Consider the following 25,002-nt stretch of genomic DNA (forward strand, 5'->3'; position numbering starts at 1 on the left):
CTAATGCATGCTTGTATGATAAATTTCATGTTTTGCTAAATAATATATGTTATTGTTGAATATGGCTATTATTGTTTTATAACGGCTTGGAATATGGCTTTTTAGTTTATGATATTGTTAAAGTTGGATAATTTTTTTTTAAATTTGTTAAACCTAAAACCCGACCCGAATTTACCCGACCCGTTTAACCCGAAACCCGAACAAACCAAACTTATTTGGGTTGGTTTGTGGGTCAATTTGTTTTGAGCTCAAACCCGAACAACCTGAAACCCGAATAAATAACCCGAATAACACCCTTAGCAAGAACAATGCTGGCAGATTCAATGATTCCTGTCCAATTTTGGAATGAGGCTGTGAACACTGCTTACTATACGCTCAATCGTGTTCTGACGATTAAGAAGCTGAAAAAGATGAGTTATGATCTTCTAAACAACCGCAAGCCTAATTTAAAGTTCTTAGAAACTTTCGGGCGTCCTTGCACAATGCTGAAACGAGATGCTGGAAAAATTAAGGAGAAGAATATTAAAGGTTACTTCTTGGGTTACACATCGCCTAAGAAACATGTCTTCAACTTCACTTTGGGTTGTGTTGAAGAGTGGTACCATTCTTCATAACGACTATAACCAAGCTGCCAACCAATAAAGCAAGCACCTTCTTGGACTAAGACGTGGAATGTTGACTGCCAAAGATACACAACACCACCAGCTAGCAAGTGTCCTAATTGGATGTTTGACTATGAGAGTTTATTTAACTCATTTACTGCTAAAGCTACACAGCACCAAAGGTATCCATTTCTAATTATGAAGTGAACGAGGATCATCCTGAAATTTCTGATACAGTTTCTGTATCATCGGATGATGGTCACTTTGTTGATTCCTCTTCAGTCCCGTTTCCTGATACTCATGAGGTTGGGGAATCATCTCATGATGCTGATAAGAATCTTACTAATTTAAGTCATCACGTTTTTGTGCCTGAGAATCCGACACTTCGGATTCATACGTATCATCCTCAGGACAACATAATTAGTGATCTCGATGTTGTGTTTAGACAGGTCATCAGATTTCTTGTGCAAGCAATTCTAATGTATTATGTGCGTATGCTGATATGCATTCATCAGGAATCATGAATCTCGCGAAATACACCTACTTTCTGTCTCAAATGGAACCAATGACTGTTCATAAGACGCTTGAAGATTCGTCTTGGGTAGAAGCAATGCAAGAGGAGTTGCAACACTTTAGTCGACTGGGTGTACGGGATCTCATTGATAAACCTGACCGGGTTAAGAAACCTATGCCCACTAAATGGTTTTTTAAGTGTAAATAGGATGATCGTGGGGTCATCGTTTGGAGTAAAGCGCGTTTAGTCGTCGTGCAAGGGTTTCATCAGCAAGAAGGCGTATATTACAATGAGGTATATGCTCATGTTGCAATATTGGAGGCTATATGAATATTCTTAGCCTATGCAGTCTACAAGAAAATTAACGTATATCAGATGGACGTTAAGAGTGCGTTTCATAACAGGGAACTTCATTAAGAGGTGTTCGTAAAACAACCTCTTGGTTTTGAAGATCCGGACTATCCAGACTGTTTTTACCGATTAAACAAGGCTCTTTATTGTCTACACCAAGCCCCGAGAGCTTAGTACGGTACACTTGCTGACCATCTTATGGATAGTGGCTTCAAACGAGGGACTGTGGATTGTACCATATTCCACAAGACTGTCAGAGAAGATTTGCTCCTCGTCCAAATTTATGTCGACGACATCATATTTGGCTCAACAAATGACAAGCTGTGTAAGGACTTTGAAACGTCGATGCAGACCAAGTTCAGGATGAGCTCGATGGGGTGATGAATTTATTTTTAGGGCTGCATGTTCTATAGTCTGAAGACGGAATATTCATTCATCAGACGAAAATATGTGAACGATGTCTTGAGCCGATTCAAGATAACTGCCAGAAAAATCCCTTCTACTCCTCTTCCTGTGTGACACAATTTTTCACTGGACGAATTGAAGGATACCGTTGATCCGACCATGTACCGAGCTATGATTGGTTGTTTAATGTATCTAGATGTGTCACGTCCTGATATTATGTTTGTTGTTTTCTTGTGTGCCAGGTATCAAGCGAGTCCCCGAGTGACTCATCTGGCGGCGGTTAAACATATATTTCACTGTCTGAGGCGTAATCCTGACATCGGGTTATGGTATCCCAAGGATGATAGTTTTGATCTCACTGCGTTTTCCGATTCGGATTATGGATGATGCAAGATCAACTTCAAGTCAACTACAGCGGGTTGTCAATTTCTAGGAAGCCGGCTTCCAAGCACTTCTTATCCCCGGTGAGCTGGGCTAGAGCCTTGTCCTTCGCTACTGCTGCACTCCCCATTCCAGTTAGGCTCTCCCCAGTTATCCCCCGATCTTTTCATAATGACCTCTAGAAGCCTTCACAGCATGTACCAAACAATTGTGCACAGTTGGAAGGATACTTGATTCATAGAACATGGATAACAAGATAAAGGATACTTACAACAACGATCATGTCAAAATGATTCTCAGGCTCTGAAGATCTTTTCCTCTTGGAAGCTGCCAATTTGGCCCTGGTGGTTGCAGTTCTTGGTTCGAAAGTAGTGGCTGCCTTTAAAGCTTCTTTCTTGACAGTTTGAGGAGTTATTACACTATCAATGTCCTCCAAAGAGAATTTGTTGACCGAGTTGTGAGATTTCTGAACACCTGTAAAACACAAGAAACAGATAAGTCTTCTACTTTATTTTATTTATTATACCAGTTTAAGTCTTACTTGACATTTTGCTATTGGAATCCGAAGAGATTTCACAAAAAGCTTCAACAAATTTGGCCTGGAAAGTTCGAACTTCGGGATCCAGGGCAAGAAATCTTTTTGCTTTCTCTCTTGTTACAGGTAAATTAGCCAAGGAAGCAAAGTTATCCACTGCAAAGAAGAATAAACAAGGAAAAATAGTTAAAAGAATGATCAATTATCCTAAACCGATTCTTTTCCAAGGATCTAGAATCCTACCCTTTTTAACCCATGTTAAAGGTAAATTAACCCCACCAAAAATTGAGCTTCGATTCACAAAAAAGAACTAATTCCTTCAGAGGGAACCACTCTAGGTTACTTTGGAAATTGGAATGGAAGACCACTCCAGAGGGAAAATAACTCCACAAGTGCCTCAAATTTACGGTTTAGAAAGGAAGACAAACTGAAATCAATATCTGCTAACACAATAAGGTCGTTATCATCTTGTATAATAGGAAGTGTCAAAGAACTTTTTCTATTACGAAGTGTCACGTTTTTTCTTAGCTTTTAGATTTCACGACATGGCCAAACGAAAAAATATATATTATTTTATTTATATATTTATTTACTAGGTTACGTACCCGTGTGCAACACGAGTTAGAATAAATAATTTATTCAAATGACGATATTATAAGAATATAAAAAATGTGTTAAACTGTTTATATAAATATGTATTATACGGTATATTAAATTACATATTAACCCATATGAAAAATATATATATACATGTAGGAAATTCATAATAACCAAATATTTCTTTTTAATTTTTGTTACGAATAAAATTTAACTTATTTAATATTTTAACATATTTGAGATTAAAAAAAATGTTTAAAAACTGGACCATAGTGGCCGTCCAACCAACAAATATATAAATAAAATAGTTGGTTGTTCGCAAACAAACTTTCAAACCGAAAAAAAAAAACAACCAGGATAACATTAAACATTTTTAAAACTGAGTAGATGTACACAATAGTTTATGCACCGCCTAATGATAATAATAAATTGGATACACTACCTTGTCTTTAATAAATGTTGTTTTTTTTCTTGATTTCTCATTGGAACAATATGAGATGTGATATAGTTTTATTTAGAATCTTGGAGCGCCAAGTGACTCAAAGATGGTCTATTAGGTCTCAAGTGACATAACCATATTTTTGTTTATTATATTAAGGATGAGTTTTCATTGTTTTCTTTTTTCAGCGGCACCAGAATAGGCATTGTTCGTATTAAAGACTGTAAGAAAGATAACTATTTAGATGGAATCAAAACAAATGTATCTGGTAAACTTAGATTTTTATTTTTATTTTTCAAATTAAATTAAATAATAATGGAATACCATTTGAAATGTATGACAACGGATCTATAGATGCATTAACTGAAACATTAAAATAAATAGGTACAGTCTTATATGTTAGTTGTAATATAAAATAAACACATATCCCATAAAATTTAATTATAAGCAGGTAAACGAATGATACATTATTGTATAACTCCTGTTAGAAACATCGTTCTCCGATTTTATAAGATGTGCTTTTGATCTTTTAGATATCGCCTTATCATTTGACAAGATAAATACATTTATAAAAAGGAATCATATGAATGGTAGAAGAAGTATAAAATAGCATTAAGGATGAAAACAAAGCATAAACAACGTGAAGAAAAATAAAATTGACCAACCACCTCTTATAGTCCGGTTAAGTTTATATGGCTCATAATTATAAAAATCATAAACAAACCGTTGGTCGTTATTTTACCCAATTTTTAGTGGGGTACCACCTTTATGTTTATTGTATAAGTGATGAACAATTGTTTTTTTTATAAAACAACTTCATTTTAATATTTTAGTTTAACGTCTAGTTAGTTTTTATTTTATATTTTTAGTTAGTTATCGAATAATGAAATGGTTCTTGCATGTTTTTTAAGGGAGATATAAAAAAATATCATCCAATAGGCACATGTAAATTTTATATGAAACCACGTGTAATATGATGTTTATAACCCAAGTATATAATATATGTATAACACTGTATAAACATAAACAACTTATTTAAAGGCGAATTTCATTTCAAAATGGTAAGTTTGTCCGGTTTAATGGTTTTAAACGCAACCAAGAAGACACCTAGTTGATATACATATAATACACATATGCTTAAAAGTGCGAAGAATACAATATTAATATATGATGCGCAATATAAAATACGTAATTGGATGTAGAAATTGTTGTAATTAAGGTAAATTGATTAAAGAGGAGCAGATCTATGAAAGGCTCCTCAGGTGTGTTGTGAGTACGAACACTATCAAATAAAGGTGTTTAATACTAAGGGATGAAGGAGACTACAGAAATTTGGTTTATGGAATGTTTTAATTTCATTATTTTAATTTATTTAGAAATATTTATGGCCTAAAACTTCAAAAATAGGGTGCTAGATAACAAAATATTAGGCTAATTAAAAATAATGTGGTTCAACCATTATTTTTATTTATTATAATAGTAGATTAATAGTATAAATGTATTATTATTCTCTTGTACCATTTGTAGTTGTGTCTTGTACCCAACGAAAATTTTACTCAAATACTCTTTAAGTTAACAGAAATCACAATATCTCTCATGCATAATATTAAACCGTTAGATCAAGGGGAAAATTTGGTAATTTAGTATGGATATAACATAAATATATAATGCTACGCTGGCTACTGGCTAGTTAGCATTATAAACGTAAAATGTTACAAACTCCTTAGTTTAAGGATGTAAAGCGTACTTAATAAAGATTAAGGACCTAACCTGTAACTTGATACACATAAAAATAATGAAATCCATAATTTACCTTATATCACTATACTAGTTTTTATTCCTACGGGGTTATTTTATATTATTTGTTTCTAATATTTATTTATTTATTGAATTTTATTTTTTTTATTGTATCAAAGTTAATAATATACTTATGATTTGATGATAAATTGTTTTACAAATAAATAAAATGTTATAATCCGATTTAAAAGCTATATGAGTTTGATAAGACCCAAGACCCGTTTATTTTTTTATTATAAAATTGGTTTCTTAATTATAAATAATATATATATTTATTTAAATAAATCATATAGTTTTTATCCTCCGTATTATGGGGGCTGTTTTACATAACTTTTTTTTTTAATATTTATATGCTTTTTTGAGTTTAATTTTATTTATTGTAAGAAATTTATAATATACTTAGAGTTTGATGATCAAAAGGTTTTACAAATAACTACGATGTCATAACCCGGTTTAAAAGTTATCTGTGTTTGGTGAGACTCAAGACCCACTTACTTTTTTTACTGTAAAATTGTTAATTAATTATAAATAATATTTTTCTTAAAAAAATCATATAATAATATTTAGTATAACCTATTTTATAAGATTTTTACATTAATAATTTGGTGAAACTTTGATATATCCTAAATAAACAACCTTATCATAATGTCAAACTGAAACTTTGGTAGCCTAATTTCAAAATTCAAATTTTGTGATCAAATTAAAAAACATGTAAAGTACGCTATCCATAATGTTAATTTCAACCCTTGTTTTAGTAGTTAGTATTGAAGGACATAGACAAATATGGTTGGTCAAAGTGTTTTCTATTTACATGTTTTCTATTTACATGAAAGAACAACATTATGTATTCGCATTCATGACTACCATACCATATCATATTTTAGAACGTGGGGTCCATTATCCATACATCCACCATGAACAATACTACCTACCACACGTATAACTTTAAATCCAAGAGTAACATAATATAAACTCTTTAGCTATGGTTGTGCCAACTATTAGTATACTATCTAGTTTACATATTTAATAATGATATGATAAGACAACATTGTCTACTTCATTGTGCATTTTTAGTCGGTTGGTTGGTTGGATGGATAGTAAGCTATTAAAAGAAATTATACTCCTACCAAATGGGCGACTTAGTCGGTATATCGACTTGTGATTGGTCGTGAGATTGGAATATATACACGGCCGTTTTCGAGAATTTTAATATCTCTGTCGAGCTGAAACAATAAGGCTTGTAAGTCCTAACAAGTCACGAAATATATAAGCTAATTTTTTAAACCGACATTAACGTTATAACAATAAAAATAACAAAAATATAGTAATAAAGTCAAATAAAATAATAGCTAATCGCTAACCGATGATTCGTGAAACTCTAGCAGAGAATTTTTTTGATCACCACTTCGCAGTCCATACTTGAGGTGTATTGAAGAACCCAAAATCCAAAAGGTGCTCAAAGAGTTTCACGAAGGTGATTGTGGTAATTACACTATAGGCAGAGCCCTATTCTCTAAGATTCTGAGAACAGGATACTACTGGCCAACTATTAGGAGACGCCATGGAGTATTCAAAGAAGTGTGACTCATGTCAAAGGCACGACAACATTTTGCACCAACAAGCAGAGCCTATGTATCCTACATCTTCATCATGGCCTTTTATGAAGTGGGGCATGGATATTGTGGGTAAGCTACCTAAAGCACTAGGAGGAAGAGTGTTCATGCTCGCCATGACTTATTACTTCTCAAAGTGGATAGAAGCGGAAGCTTTTCTACAAGTCCGCGAAAAATAGGTGATATCTTTCATTAAAAGAAACATTATTACTAAATTTGGTATTTCTTCGGAATTTATTTGTGACAATGGTTCCCAGTTTATCAGGAAAAGAACCACTAACTTTTGTGACAGTTGGGCATCAAGATGATTACCTCCACACCAGTTCATCCTTAAGCTAATGGCCAGACAGAGTCAAATAACAAAATTATCATTAACAACTTGAAGAAGAAACTAGGATCCAAGAAATGCAAGTGGGCAGAGGAACTTCCTTATGTTCTTTGAGCTGATAGAACAACACCAAAGAATGCAACAGGTCAAACACCCTTCTCCTTGATGTTTGGCTCAGAAGCTGTAATCCCTACGGAGATGGTGGTTCCCACTGCCAGAACAAGCATCCGTGATCCTCAATCCAATAATGAAATTCTTCTCGAAGACCTAGATACTGTTGAAGAGCTTAGAGACCTAGCCAAGATCAGATGGCGGCATATCAACAAAGGGTAGCTGGGGCATACAACAAGAGTATCAAGATTCGAAGATTTCAAGAAGGAGATCTGTTTTGAGGAAAGCCTTCCAAAATACGACTAATCCAGCTGATGGAAATCTAGCTCCTAAGTGGGTATGTCCCTACTTGATTGAGTCAGAAGCTAGAAAATGGGCATATCAGCTGCTGACTATGGAATGCAACAGGTTACCAAGAGCATGGTATGCTATCCGTCTCAAGAAGTACTTTTTCTAGTCAGGATCCGATATCCTTAGAAAATCAAGCATCCATCAAGGGACAATGATCCTAAAATTGATAATATCTATCTAATCACTTATTAATTTCATATTCTTTTTGTTTTAAGGATAATTTATTCTTAACATTTATCTTTTCCAAGTTTTTAAGTAACAATGCAGGATTCTAGTAAGATGTTCAATAACTAAGAGGTTGGCCACCTCTCCCTCAAGCTTAAGATACAGTACTATTTCCCTTGGCCTAGCCCACGATTAAAGTATGACCCCCGATCGTCATATCTTCCAAGGTTTAAAGGTTTTCACCTTTCTTATAAACTAGATTTTCTACGCTCTCTCCTGGAGCGCACGTTATCCAACATATTGTCTGGGGCAGCGAGACCAGTGCACGCTTAGTGGCTGATAATTTCATTGTTTTCGGCTATATGGAGGATCATACGATTTATGGTAGACGTACCATGTCACACCCCCATCTTAGGCCTAGGAGTGTGATCGACAGTTGGTACCATGTTTGTAAATAAATTCGAGTAGCGGGTTATTTAGCAGAAGTCTTATAAAAATATAAGGATTGAAATTATAAATATTTACATTACAAAATACGAGACGAAAGTCTCGTTTTAAGTTTACTTGTTTATAAGTTTACAAAAGCATTATATTTAATGTTTAAACAAAAATATCCGAGCCATCAGATTCTTGAGCTTCTTCGCCTTCACAAACTCTAATCTTGATTACCTGCAAAATGTTATAAAATACGTCAGCAACGAATGCTGGTGAATATGCTGACGCTAAAAATATTTTCTTTACTTAATAACCCCTCGACACCACGTAAGTCTCGGCCCATCTTGGATTACGAATAATTATGTTAAACAATCATTATAAACTCGAGTCTCTACACTAGGTCACCTCAGCAAAACACCGCAGCGTTTCGACATAATTCAGGTACTATAAATAGACACATGGTCAGTATCACTCGGACGTAACTTAGGTCCGGGCCATCGTGGCTGGAGGTCGTGACCAAGCGTGGTGCGATGTGCCCACCGCATTCCACATATGTAAGGATCCAGACAAACGTATACCACAACTTGAGGGCTAGGCTTATTCTCTTATTTACAATGTTTTTAGAGACACTTAGTCTCATCTAAATTTTTTCACATAACACGTTTGTTTGTTTGAAAACAAGTTTGTAAAAGTTGGGCGTATTAACCTTTCAAATGGGATCGACTTCCAACACCGTCCCTGAGTCTTTCCTTGCTATCTCGCACCTATAGTACGAGTATAACCTTTATTAGTCAGATATACAATCCGGCTTAAGACCTTTAGTCTTATTTACTTCGATGAACCTTTAGTTCATAATTTCTTTTACTTTAAAACCTTTAGTTAAAAAGTAATGTTTATAAACCTTTAGTTTATTTATAAAACCCTATGTTTCTTCTTTCATAAGAAACATATTTCTTTTCTTTATTATTTAAGTATACACATTATACTTAAATAATATGTTTTATAACAAAGGATAATCATACAGACACACACACATATATATATATATATACACTCAAATATATATTTCACTTTTCTTTTCTTTGTTTATGTATTTCTTTGTTTATCGAGGTATCGAATATAATCTCGACTTGGGTTATTAAGCCTTGATATTATTTTATTGTTATTTTATTCGGGCATCATGCCTATCTTTCTTGGCTCAATAAACCCTACAAACTCGGGCATCACTTCGACGCCTTTTTCTTTATCAACACACGCTTGATCAACCCTTTGCTTGGACACACGAATTGAACATCAACACGGCACGCACTTCGAAACGATCATCGGAACGTCGGGAAGGCACTACTTTCTTGTTTGGAATGTTGGCGGGGAGTGGCACGAATATCGAGGTAATAGGTATGAAAACGAGTAATCGGGCATGCAAAACGAGGTGGATCGAGGGCACGCTTTTCAAGGTCTAGAGAGAGGTTAGAGAGAGAGTGGTATGTGTGTTTTGGTGTGATGGTAATGAATCCCGTGGCTGCTATTTATAGACTTTATTTTGGTTTCTTGGCAAGCCCATCGAGTAGCGCGATGTAGGCTTTCTGAATCACAAGATAGACCTGCCACGTGGCGACACGTGGTAGGCGCCGCGCCACGTGGCGACACGTGGCGAACGTGTTGCCACGTGGCGGCAGACGATGCCACCGTGTGCCACGTGGCACACGTGTCACAGCGTGTCAGACACCCCATATCGATACGCGATGGAGGTCTCTTCTGATCCATCGCGTATCGCGATCGGTCAGGAAAACAAAATTTTCATTTTAGCCCTTGCAATTTGGAAATTGGCAGAATTGGTCCCTTGACTTTGGATTTTGACATTTTTAGCCCTAAATTTTCATGATGTTACATCCTCCCCACCTTGAAATAAATCTCGTCCTCGAGATTTGCTTTACGAGAATAAGTGGGGGTATTTCTTTCTCATTTCGGACTCGAGTTCCCATGTATACTCGGGTCCTCTTCGGGAATCCCATTTTACCTTCACTATTTTCAATGTTCGTCTTTTAAGTTTCTTTGTTTTCGAATCTTCTATTTGTATTGGTCTTTCAATGAATTTTAAGTTTTCGTTTATTTCTACATCTTTTAATGGCATTGAAAGAGATTCGTCGGCTAGACACTTACGCAGATTCGAAACATGGAATACGTCGTGTATCCCTTGCATTTCCTCGGGCAGTCGCAAACGATATGCAATAGTGCCGATTCGTTCAAGTACCTCAAAGGGTCCAACGAATCGAGGACTTACCTTTCCTTTCTTTCCGAAACGCACGATGCCTTTCCATGGCGAGACTTTCAAAAAACTTTGTCACCAACATTGAATTCTAACGGCTTACGACGGATATCGGCGTAACTCTTTTGGCAATCACGTGCCGTCTTAAGTCGTTCTCAGATTTGAAGAACTTTGTCGGTGGTTTCTTGGACTATTTCGGGTCCAGATAATTGATTGTCTCCGGTTTCAGACCAACACACGGGCGTTCTACATTTTCGACCATATAATGCCTCGAATGGTGCGGCTTGAATACTCGTGTGATAACTATTGTTATACGAAAATTCCATTAGGGGTAAGTGGTCATCACAACTTCCACCTAAGTCTATCACACAAGAGCGGAGCATATCTTCCAACGTTTGAATTGGCCTTTTGATTTGCCCATCGGTTTGTGGATGATATGCAGTGCTAAGGTTTCGTTTCGTACCGAGTGCTTGTTGGAAGCTTTTCCAGAAATGAGACGTGAAACGGCTGTCTCGATCAGAAATTATAGATAGCGGTACTCCATGTAGAGCAAAAATGTTGTTCACATATATACGCGCTAATCTATCCATTGAGTACGACTCATTGATTGGAATGAAGTGAACGGATTTGGTTAATCTATCGACGATCACCCAAATAGCATTGTGTTGTCGAGTCGTCTTCGGGAGTTTGGTTATGAAATCCATGGTTATTAACTCCTACTTCCATACGGGAAGTTAGGGTTGCTAAAGCAGTCCCGAAGGCTTTTGGTATTCAGCCTTGACTTTCAAACAAGTTAAGCATTTCGCAACATGCGAAGCGATGTCCTTTTTCATCCCATTCCACCAGTAGTTTGGCTTAAGTTTTTGATACATTTTGTCACTACCGGGGTGCATCATGTACTTGGACTTATGAGCTTCGTTCATAATCTTTTCACGCAAGTCCCCAATGATTGGTACCCAAATTCGGTTTCCCATTCTAAGGATACCATAATCACCTTTGACTAACGAGTCAATGGTGCCGTTACGTTTTTCATCGGAGATCTTTTTTTCATTGATCGCTTGAGTTTGGGCAGATTTGATTTGGTCAATAAGATCGATTTGAAGTTCTAGCCTTAACGCTCGGACTCTTTTAGGCTTTTCGTGCTCCTTACGACTTAAGGCATCAGCCACAACGTTGGCTTTACCTTCGTGATAAACGATCTCACAGTTGTAGTCGTTAAGAGTTTCCGTCCAGCGTTGTTGGCGTATATTAAGCTCTTTTTGATCGAAGATGTGTTTCAAGCTTTTATGATCAGTGTAAACGATAAATCTTACTCTATGGAGATAGTGCCTCCATATCTTTAATGCAAAGATTATGGCGCCTAACTCTAGATTGTGAGTTGTGTAATTCTTTTCGTGCACTTTAAAGTTGACGAGAGGCATAAGCGATTAATTTCTTTCGTTGCATTAGCACACATCCTAATCCCGAATGAGATGCATCACTAAAGATAACTAAATCTTCAGTATCTTCTGTATATCGAACGCCTCTTGTTGCTTCGTTCCCCATTCATACTTGATATTTTTGCGAGTCAAAGAAGTTAGGGGAACAATGATTCGGGAAAAGTTTTCAATGAACCTACGGTAGTATCCGGCCAAACCTAAGAAACTTCGGATCTCAGTTGGCGACTTTGGATCTCCCACTTAGAGATAGCTTCAATCTTAGCGGGGTCCACTTGAATACCGTTGAAGTTGATAATGTGACCAAGAAATTGTACTTCATGTAACCAGAACTCGCATTTTAAGAACTTGGCGTACAACTTCTCGGTTCTAAGAATCTCAAGTAATGTTCGAAGGTGGACTTCATGATCATCCTTAGACTTAGAGTAAATAAGTATGTCGTCGATGAAGACGATAACAAATTTATCTTAAGTAAAGCTTGCAGATACGATTCATCATGTCCATGAACGCGGCTGGTGCATTAGTAAGTCCGAATAGCATAACAGTGAACTCATAATGGCAATACCTTGTTCAAAAAGCGGTTTTTGGAATATCTTTGGTTTGAACTTTGAGTTGGTGATAGCCGGAACGAAGATCGATTTTAGAAAAGAAGCTAGCACCTTGAAGTTGGTCAAATAGATCATCGATTCGGGGAAGTGGATAACGATTCTTGATTGTGACTTTGTTGAGAGCTCGATAGTCGATGCACATACGCATGGATCCGTCCATCTTTTTGAAAAATAATATCGGCGCTCCCCATGGTGATGAACTTGGTTGTATGAAACCTTTCTCGAGAAGCTCTTCAAGTTGCTTCTTTAGTTCCTTCATATCGGTTGGCGCAAGGCGATACGGAGCTTTGGGGATCAGAGGAGTACCAGGAATGAGATCGATTCTAAACTATACTTCACGATCGGGAGGGATTCCAGGAAGTTCATCGGGAAATACATCGGCATAATCGGAAACAACAGGAACGTCTTTGATTTCTTTGGGCTTTGATTCTTTGATGACGTAGGCCATGAATGCTAAGCATCCTTGATTTAAACATTTGTTAGCCCTTATCATAGAGATTAGGCTAACTTGGCCAGCGTCTTTATCCCCTTCAATTCGAATAGTTCGTTTATCAGGGGATCGAAGTTCAATGGTCTTGCTATTGCAGAGAATACGAGCATGGTTGTCGGATAACCAATCCATACCCAATACAACGTCAAAACCAGCAAGAGTCATAGGTAGCAATTGGATAAGTAAAACATAACCGGCTAACAAGACTTTTCCGTTTTCTAGGGCTTCAGAGATTTTAACGATTTCGCCATTAGCGGTCTCGACGCTTAGAGTTTTATTAAATTTGATTAAAGGTTCGTTTAATAGACTACAAAATTTATAATCTATAAAACTTAAGTTGGCACCTGAATCAAACAAGACTCTCGCATAAGCATTGTTAACAAGGAACGTACCGGTAATGGTTTCCGGTGTGTCGGCCGCTTTCTTCGTATCAAGGACGAAGACTCTTGCATTGCCCTTCTTGGGCTCATTCTTTTGACCGTTACCACCCGCACCACCAGCCGCGGGTTTGTTCTTTGGGCACTCAAAGCTCAAGTGTCCCATCTCCTTACAGTTGTAGCAGGTCATCTTTTTCTTCCAACAATCGGCCGTTGTGAGGCCGGGTCTATTACATGATTCACATACTCGAGGAGCAAAGTTGCATCTACCCCTATGATATTTCTTACAAATTTTGCATTGTGGGATGCCGGAGTTGAAACCAGACTTTCGTTGTTCAGCTCCTTTACCCTTAAAACGGGTATCTCCTCCTTTCCTTGAGTCGTGTGTTGTAACGACCTTCTTATCCTCCCCTTATTACGGATCATTCCGCCCATTAAGTACCCCGCTAACTCCATCGCGGAGTTAGTAGTTTTTGGCAAGTGTGATCTTACCATGTCACGAATCTCTCATGGCAGTCCCCAAATATAACGTGTTACTTTGCTGGATTCAGGAGTAACCAGCTGGGGAACCAAACGACAGTATTCGTGGAATTTCGTGTTATACTCACGAAGGTTCGTTCCAACAACCTTGTGAGTCAAGAATTTGGTTTGAATTTGGTCCGTTTCGTGCATCAGACAGAACTTTGACATTAACAACTCCTTGAACTCGTTCCAAGTCAAACTATACATCACCTCCCTTCGTTTACTTAAGATTAACGTGTTCCACCAATCTAGCGCTTCGCCTTTGAACATCAGGGCAGAATACTGAATCTTCTCCTCATCAGAACACTTGCTCGTAATCACAATTGTCTCCATCTCTTCAAGCCATCTTACGGTTGTGATGGCTCCCTTATCACCATGGAATTCTTTCGGCCCATAATACTTAAATTCTTTGAATGAACATCCACCAATTTTGAGTTTCTTAAATTCTTGACGAACCCCACCATCAGCGTTCGATTCATGCACACTTTCTTCCCTATGAGATGGTCTAGTACGGGGTTTGGTAACGGATTTGCGAGAAGGATTTTCAGATTGTGAATGTTTTGTTTGTCTAGATTGGGATCTAAATTTAGATTCTTCCCTAACAGCCTTTTTAATCATTTGTTGGATTTGATTCATATATTTATCGGGAATTGGTTCCTCTTGTTCTTTCTCAGGACCTTTCCATTTTTCTTCTCGTTTCTCGGCTTCATTTCGTGAAACCTCTCGGTTATCACTTTGTCTAGACATTTATTTTTATTCTTTTTCAATCCTTTTTCTTTTATCTAAAATTTAACATATTTCTTTTCTTTAATACACAACTTTATTTATTTCATATACATATACATATCATAAAATGATATGTATATTATTTTACAACATACTTATATATTGTTTAAGCGATATACGAACTCCTATCCTTATTATATGTTACACATATCACACAGACTATCTTAACATGTAAACTTCATCTCTTGAAAACATGTTATCATCATTATCCTCTCAATCCTTTATGAATTTCTTCACCACCTTGGTTAGCTTGTTGCACTTTCAAAGAAGCTTGTCTCCTATCTTCTTCATTTTCTTCTCATCCAAAGCAATTTTCTTCCTAAGGTCATCAGTTTCGTGCAAGGATGGTCCAAATGCTCCTCTTGTGATTGCGGTATCTCATTCGGAGGTGGGTCGAGGTAACCCATCATCACTATGTGATAATGGTTCTTCGGGTTTGGATACGGTGACGTTGTCACATCGGAGGGATAATTGAAGAATGCATCGGCTGCTTCATTTTGCTCATGAATTTCATTGGCCAGTTTCTTCAATGGATGGAATTTCACCTTGGTGTGGTAGGAAACTTGATGATGCCTTACCCTTGAGTTCATGAAGAAATTGCATATATGGATCGACAGAACCATAGCTCGGGGTTGAGTGTTGTTCTTCGATTGGCGTTGTTACTTCATTTGGATTGTCAGGATATTCCTCCTCGGGGTCTGTTTCCTCTTCTGGTTCCTTCTGTGTCATTGCAGGCATGTGGATCTTCTTATATGGCATTTTTACTCTCATTTTGGGCTTGTGAGATGGCCCTTCCTTGTTAATGCGGGAATCAGCAGAATCCATAGTTGAAGTGCCGGTATGCCACCGTTGTTGATCAGAGTGGCATTGCATCCAGCCGGATGAAGAAGATTTTGGTTCCTCCTTGATTGGTAAGTTGGAGAGGAAAGTGTACGAAGGGTGAGGATTCGGTAGATGTGTTGAACCTCCAGATGGGTAATATGGCGGGACTTCGGTTGGTTGATAAGCCGGAATCTCGGAAGGATAATATGTCGAGACCTCGGATGGTTGGTACATAGGTAGACTTTTCGGATGATAACTTGAGTGTCTTGGCGCTTGGTACACTTGATCTGGAGTGTTATACAGATGGTAAATGGGACTTGGTTCATTATTGGGATGCTGGTCATGTCCCTCTTTGGAATTGAAGAATGATTCAAAGTAATCCTTACTCATGATGTCCTTTGGGAATTTATAATATTTTCTTGCTCTTCTTGCTTCATGATCATAGTATTCCATTAATTTCTCGAAAGACATCTTTGGGTGGTTTAGAATGTGGAGAAGGAAAGAAAGGGTTACCAGCCAATCTTATCCCTATTCAAATAAACAAGTAAATATTTCCTATGCTTGGATCGAAGCTTGGGTATTGTTTTATGATACCCAATTCGCTAAGATCGATGGCTCTGATACCAACCTGTCACACCCCCATCTTATGCCTAGGAGTGTGATCGACAGTTGGTACCATGTTTGTAAATAAATCAGAGTAGCGGGTTATTTAGCGGAAGTCTTATAAAAATATAAAGATTGAAATTAAAAATATTTACATTACAAAATACGAGACGAAAGTCTGTTTTAAGTTTACTTGTTTATAAGTTTACAAAAGCATTATATTTAATGTTTAAACAAAAATATCCGAGCCATCGGATTCTTGAGCTTCTTCGCCTTCACAAGCTCTAATCTTGATTACCAGCAAAATGTTATAAAATACGTCAGCAACGAATGCTGGTGAATATGCTGACGCTAAAAATATTTTCTTTACTTAATAACCCCTCGAGACCACGTAAGTCTCGGCACATCTTGGCTTACGAATAATTAAGTTAAACAATCATTATAAACTCGAGTTTCTACACTAAGTCACCTCAGCAAAACACCGCAGCGTTTCGACATAACTTAGGTACCATAAATACACACATGGTCAGTCTCCCATCGTGGCTGGAGGTCGTGACCAAGCGTGGTGCGATATGCCCACCGCATTCCACATCTGTAAGGATCCACACAAACGTATACCACAGCCTGAGGGCTAGGCTTATACTCTTATTTACAATGTTTTTAGAGACACTTAGTCTCATGTAAAGTTTTAGACATAACATGTTTGTTTGTTTAATAACAAGTTTGTAAAAGTGGGGCGTATTCACCTTTCAAATGGAATCGGCTTCCAACTCCGTCCGTGAGTCTTTCCTTGCTATCTCGCACCTATAGTACGAGTATAACCTTTATTAGTCTAATATACAATCCAGCTTAAGACCGTTAGTCTTATTTACCTCGATGAACCTTTAGCTCATAATTTCTTTTACTTTAAAACCTTTAGTTAAATAGTAATGTTTAAAAACCTTTAGTTTATTTATAAAACCCTACGTTTCTTCTTCTATAAGAAACGTATTTCTTTTCTTTATTATTTAACTATACTCGTTATACTTAAATTTAATATATTTATAACAAAGGATAATCATACACACACATATATATATACTCAAATATATATTTCACTTTTCTTTTCTTTGTTTATATATTTCTTTGTTTATCGAGGTATCGGGTATAATCTCGACTAGGGGTATTAAGCCTTGATATTATTTTATTGTTATTTTATTCGGGCATTATGCCTACCTCTCTTGTCTCAATAAACCTTACAAACTCGAGCAGCACTTCGACGCCTTTTTCTTTATCAACACACGCTTGATCAACCCTTTGCTTGGACACACGAATCGAACATCAACACGGCACGCACTTCCAAACGATCGTCGGAACGTCGGGACGTCACTACTTTCTTGTTTGAAATGTTGGCGGGGAGGGCACGAATATCGAGGTAATAGGTATGGAAAATGAGTAATCGGGCACGCAAAACGAGGTGGATCGTGGACACGCTTTTCAATGTCTAGAGAGAGGTTAGAGAGAGAGTGGTATGTGTGTTTTGGTGTGATGGGAATGAATCCCGTGGCTGCTATTTATAGACTTGATTTTGGTTCCCATCGGGCTACGCGATGGGTTCCTTGGCAAGCCCATCGCGTAGCGCGATGTAGGATTGCTGAGTCACAGGATAGACCTGCCACGTGGCAGGTGCCGCGCCAAGTGGCAACATGTGGCGAACGTGTTGCCACGTGGTGACACGTGGCGAAAAACGCTGCCACTGTGTGCCACGTGGCACACGTGTCACAGCGTGTCAGACACCCCATCGCGATACGCGATGGTGGTCTCTTCTGATCCATCGCGTATCACGATGTGTCAGGAAAACATAATTTTCATTTTAGCCCCTGCAGTTTGGAAATTGTCAGAATTGGTCCCTTGACTTTGGATTTTGACATTTTTAGCCCTAAATATTTATGATGTTACATACCATACCACCGGTTTATAACATTTTCATGTTATCTCAAGAAAAAGGTTTATAACAGTTTCATGTTAGCTAAGGTTTTGGTGTTTTCACGTCACTCACATTTGGGCTAAATCCCGGTTTGGGTAAGTCCCTAGTTGACGTCCGTATCTTTGGGCCAGTCCCCAGTTTTTGGGCTTGTCCCCAGTTCACGGGCTTGTCCCCAGATACACGGGCTTGTCCCCAATTGCATGGGCTTGTCCCCAGCTTGTTGGGTTTAATCCCAATTAATATCATAAGTTATTTGCATCAGGTATTCTAAGTTCAACTATAAGGATCACAGAAGGATCAACATTTTTGGATTCAAGATCCTTAATTTATTTTTACAAGGATCATGGAAGGATCAATACTTATGGTAACTTAGGTATAATTAGACCTTATGGTATGATTTCTACTTATCAATTTACATTTATTTGGCTAAGATCTTTATAAACTCTATTATATAAGGATTTAAGATCCTTAATTTATTTTTGCAAGGATATTCTATCCTAAAAACTTTTTACTCGAGAGTATTTCTCAAAACATTCAACAAGATTAAAGCTATATCAAACATACTTTCATAATAACAAATAACAAGCAAATAGTCAAAAGTTTTAAGTTATTATTAATCATAAGTCACCTCGACTTACCCAAAATCCTTAACCCGGATTTCACCATACAAAAGACGGACAATCCACCCAGGTTAAGCAGGTGTTACTAACTGTTCATAAAGTGCAGGTAAATAAAAACAGGGGCATCAAAGGCTTCATACTCACAAACAGAGGATCCCTCCACCTTTGCTACCCCCGGAAATTCTCTTAAGGATCATGGATCCTTTACCCTAATTACTATTGTTCAATTACAAACCATTATCAAATATCCTTAAAAACATCAACAAAATAAGAAAAACGGGCTCAGGCCTTGTCTTTATTATCCCTCATCGGCCGCTTAAGCAGCTTCTTCACTATCTGCTGCTGCTTCCTTCCCTTCGTCCATCTCATCCACATCCTTCACTTCACTTGCTCCAGCCCCGATCCCACCAGCTACTTCAGCATCCTTTTCATCATCTCCTCCGCCAAGTTTCGCCAAAGCTTGCTTCCATTTCTCCACCTCCTAAGCTGACCTATTGAAAGCAGGATCAGTGGCTTCCGCAACTAGCTTGATTCGGGTTTGCAACACTGACCTTGCCGCCCACATTTTGGCCTCCTAGGTAGCTTGCTTTACCTGCTGTTGATGCTAGGCTTCTGTGGTGGATACCAGATACTCCAAGCGCTTCGGCTTGTTTCCTGGACGTGTAAGAAGTAGACAACAATCTCTACTTCAACCGCAGAAGCCGAATACATTGCAGCCTCGAGTTGATGTTCACAGGTTCTTTGGATCCAGCAACACTTGCAACATTATGGTTTGAAGTTACTTACTACTCCCTTATTTATTGATAACTCTGCTGCAATTTGTATAACGAATAACCCCGTGCACCACTCTAAAACGAAACATATTGATATTCGATATCATTTTATTCATGATTGCTATGAAAAGAAACTAATCAATATAGAGAAGGTGCACACTGACTATCAAAAAGCTGACCTTTTTACCAAAGCGTTTGACAAAACGAGATTTCATTTTTTGCTTGGTTTAAACAGTTTGAAAAAGCTTGCTGAAATCTCTATGCTTGGATAATCGATTTTTGTTTGTATGGTTTTGTTTTGTTAGTTTTTCATTAATATTTTAGTTTTTGGGGGAAGAAAAATGGAAACATACAAAAATATTGTGCTTTTCGTTTGTACAGGGAAAATACAAAAACATTCAAATATTTAAAAAAAATAATACAAAAGCATTAAAAAAAATTATGCTCCTCAAAATGAGTTTTGAAGCAAATAGAGGATATGATAGTACATTGGTCATTTTATTCCAAAATTTCACTATAAATATAAGCTTAAAAGACTGAGTGTTTTACTGCGTTGGTGCATTGGTAGGTCTTAAATAAAGAATTAGGGTAAAGTATGTGATATAAACATAAGAATTTCCAAATTGAAAGAGGTGTTAGTCTATTCCGAAAGTCTCGGTAATGAAGGCAGAAATGTAATAGCCTATCATACTCAAGCCTTATGTCTGTTGGATCACAAAAAACAAAAGTTCTTATTAAAATTTATCTAGTTTATGGTTAACACTTCAATGGTGTATGGTCTTATGACCTCAAATCCTGTATTGATGGGATGCATCCGGTTTCTGGACACTGTGTCTTTATGCGGCTTATTATCTGGGTATTCGTAATCTAAATATTTCAAATGCTTTAAGAGAGAACCCTAAGTCAATAAACTTGATCACTGCTGTACTTCGTACAAACTCATTACTGACTTGATTAAAATCCGTTGTGAGTTATACATTTTTCCTCCCTTGTGTGCGTCTCAATACCAATAAGAAACGGACCCCAGGGGATACAATGTCTGTAAGCCTACAAATGAACTCATGCATACTCATTCATAGTAAAGGAAACTTGGTGTATTTCTTAATAACGGGGGTATACCTTGTACTGGGGATTATGAACTAATATTGTTTAATCAATATATATCATATATTTTGATCTTCAGGCATAATGGTTTAAGTCAGGTTGGGGTGACATGATAAAAGTCAAACTAAACCTGACCTGAGATTTGAGGCTGATAGTTTTTGATATTTCGTGCCTTAATTGAAATTAAATCATATCACAAAAATACTTGAATGTTTTAGATTTAAGTGGAAAACAATATCAATGACCAACTTAACGCCAATCATAATAAAATTTGAAGAATAAACATGTTATGGAGAATTTCTTGATCATATGATTCTCTGCTGAACTCACAAAAAATATGTTGTTAATGTTGTTTTAATTTCAAAAATAATCAAAATCCAAAAAAATTATGTTTTTATTTTTTGTTTCTGCTTTATTTTTGATTTTTTGATCAATATGATTCTCTGCTGAACTCATAAAAATATGTTGTTAATGTTGGTTAAGATAACGAATGAATAACAAACAACAAGCTATTCATTATGGTTTTAATTTATTGATTGATTCGTTAACTGTCATTAACGAATGAGATACCGGATGAAAGCCATTTGTTAATTTGAAATTAACAGATGAGCTCATTTGTTTGAATTGGGAAGTGTGCAGATCTGAGATCATATATTCAACAATAGTAAACGAATCATCTCATTCATCAACTACTATTATCACCTTCCTAAACAACTATTGCAAAATTTTTCCAGAAATTTCGATCATCACTAAACCATATTTTGTTGATTCATTTAGATTCACAAGGTATATACGAGATCAACGCAATGATTTTCATTAAATTTGATGGACATTTGATAGTTTAGTTATAAGTTTTACATAACATACTTATATTTTAATCTGATGAACCAGTTTGACATGATGATTGTTATATATATTGTTTTGAGTTAATTAGAGATGTCATTACGGTCCTAGTGATAGAGGTTTTATATAAATTTATGGTTGTTTCAATTCAATTGAAGATTTCATTTGCATGGTTGACTAATAAACTTGTTTAATTTTGACTTTAACGATTGAGGGTCAAAGTTGGATAATTATTGGGTCTATTCGTTATGAACAACGAATAGAAGGTCATTCGCGTCTATAGTAGACAAATGAACCCATTCGTTGTGTCTTGATACGAATAAACACATTCATTTGATTATATAAAGAATGAAACCTCATTCGTTCTATATTCTCAATGAATGAACTCATTCGTTCCTAAGACTTTATTTATTTACTCATTTGTCATACCAAAGGGGATAACGAATAAGGATAGGAATATCAAACATAATATATTTTTCACTAAGTGTTTTATTGAAATTGATTTAAGTTAAATTATGTTCAGGTTTTCATTACAGTTATGGCTGATGTTCCTGCACTACAGAACCCTGATGTTTAAGAGAACCCTATTGTACAAAAGGATCATGTGATTCAAGATGAATCACAAGATGCTGCACATCAAGCACAACAGGATCAAACACCACAACAACCACATGCACCACGACAAGCATCACCGGCCGTTCCTGGTGGGCTTTGGGATTGGGGTTGTGTGGGTGGTGATATTTGCGGTGATGGGATGAAAAGTTCATTTTGTGGTGGTGGTGGTGATGGTGTTTGTCGGGGTGGGCTATTAGGTGTGGCTGGTGGTGTGGGTAGGGGTTGGTTTTGAGTCTCCTCCTATGCTTGTGCATTGATTACATCATCATCAGCCAAGTTTCCTTCAAAACCTCCAACTCCTCCATCATTGTCTCCATCATCTCTACCATCACTATCGCCAGAATCATCATCACTTTCCTCTTCCTCATTTTCACTCTTCTCATCCTCGGAAGTCACATGTGGTGACTTGGGAACTGGCATAATAGCCAAATCATGGTTCACTAACCATGGAACAATGTCAAATTCACCATTGGGATTGAAGTTGCTATTTAAAGCCAACCTAGAGATCCTTTTGTATGTGTTCGGATCTTGTAGTACATGTGTGGTACCAATGGTTGGAAGATCTTGTAGCTCCCTATTGAAAATAATCTAAAGAAATCTAGGGTAGACTAAGAATTTCTCCCTGTTGGGCTTTCTTAAATTTGATACAAGTCCTTCAAAAATCATTTTTGAAAAATTGAATGGCTGTCGAAACATGACAGCCACTGTTGCATTCGCCAAGCATCTGATCATTAAAGTCCAGGAGCCCTTTCTTGCTGCATATCCTTGAATAATATGATTAATCAAGAATCTATAAATGTTAGGAAATATGCCCTTCTTGAACTGTCCATCAAATACATCTCCCTGATATCCTATTGTATCTGTAAAGATTGTCAGCAAACGGTTTGTGGAAAAATGTATGTGGTTTCAGCAGCATTATTTAGTTGTAGGCTCTCTCTGATGTGTTGTTCAGTAATAACTATTTCTTGGCGAGAACGGTAGCCTCCAACCGCCTACCACCGGCATCATCAAACAGTTTCACTGAGTGCCAGAAATCGAAAAGATGATTTTTATAAATTACAGGGCACTCAGTCAACAAAAACGGTAAATGGGATAACTGTAGCCATGTAATCATTCGAGTCACCTCCTCGTTATCAGGAGTCACTTGCAACAAAGTGCACATGTTATGATTTTTCTCGAACGGATATGTCGGTTCGTCCGCCATATCTGTACAAACACAAAAAAAAACATATTCAAAGTAAATTAGTCATAAAGTTCATAACCTTGACACATTTGAGGTTATAATTTGAAGAAGTAAAGAGAAGAAATGTCTTTAAGAACCTGTGCTTCGACAAATTAATAACCTACACATAAAACAGAGAGTTAGTTAAGATGAAAATTAATTGCCCAAATCCTATAATTAGTGTCGGAAAATCATCAATTGATGCTTACCGAGTCGGAATTTGAGGGCTGGTTAATTAGGGTAAGAAAATTATTAGAACGTTTGAGATTCTTGAACGAGAGCGAGAGCAATAGTGGAAAGGGAGAGAAGTGAAAATGTGAAAAATATCTCTAACTCCCTCTCTTATACTTTTTTGAAAGTGAGTTTTAAATGAATTTTTTCTTATTGTGGGAAAAAGCTTTCATGTAGTTAAAATATTCAAGTAAATATCTTTTCCCATTTAAAACCTTACTCGATAAAGTACATGTTATAAACCTTGCTCGAAAAAGATAATTCATTAAAGTTTGCAAGAATAAAGTCCACTTACCAAAGCTTGCTCGTTCCAGAATTAATTCATAAATAATAAAGTAAAAAGAAATAAATCTAAGTGAGCAAAATGAAAAAACTTACTCGAAATACAAGATTGCTCGAGAAATAAATCACAAGACAAATAATCAAGTATAAAGCATCAAATAGGAAACCTTGATAGGAATCAACAAAGAATCCCAAAATAATAACTTAGAAACATTTCTAATTGTCTATCTAGCTCGAATTTCTGAATAACACAAATTGTGCTCGATAAATACTTAAACAGTTCACACATATTCAATCAAGTATACTTTAAAGAAAAGTATGCTCGAAACACTTTAAGAATGCAAAGTGTGCTAGAGAATGACTCTAAACACAAAGTGTACTCGAAAAGTAAAATCTTGAAATTACCAAGTATTTTAGGAGAACACTTGATGATTTTAAAGTTCCCGAAATATATAGTGTGCCCGGAAAACAAAGTTTGCCCGAAAACACTTGAAGATTTCAAAGTGTGCCCGGAAAACAAAGTTTTCCCGAAACCACTTGAAGATTTCAAAGTGTGCCTGGAAAAGAAAGTTTGCACGAAAACACTTTTAATTTCAAAGAATCACATATCAATCATGAACTATGCTAGATAAAGACATATTTCAAATAAAAACAGCAAAAGTTTACTCGAAATAGACATGTAAAGCAATTTCAAACATATGTCACATAATCATCAAATATGCTAGACAAAACTAACCTTCAAAACATATAGGCATACTCGAAAGCTAATAAGTATCAAAATGTACTCGACAATACATGAATAAGTCATTTAA

Source organism: Bidens hawaiensis, unplaced genomic scaffold (genome assembly GCF_021521415.1).
Source record: "Bidens hawaiensis isolate Kalapana, Puna unplaced genomic scaffold, B.hawaiensis_p1.1 tig00000142_1, whole genome shotgun sequence".
Lineage (NCBI taxonomy): Eukaryota > Viridiplantae > Streptophyta > Magnoliopsida > Asterales > Asteraceae > Bidens > Bidens hawaiensis.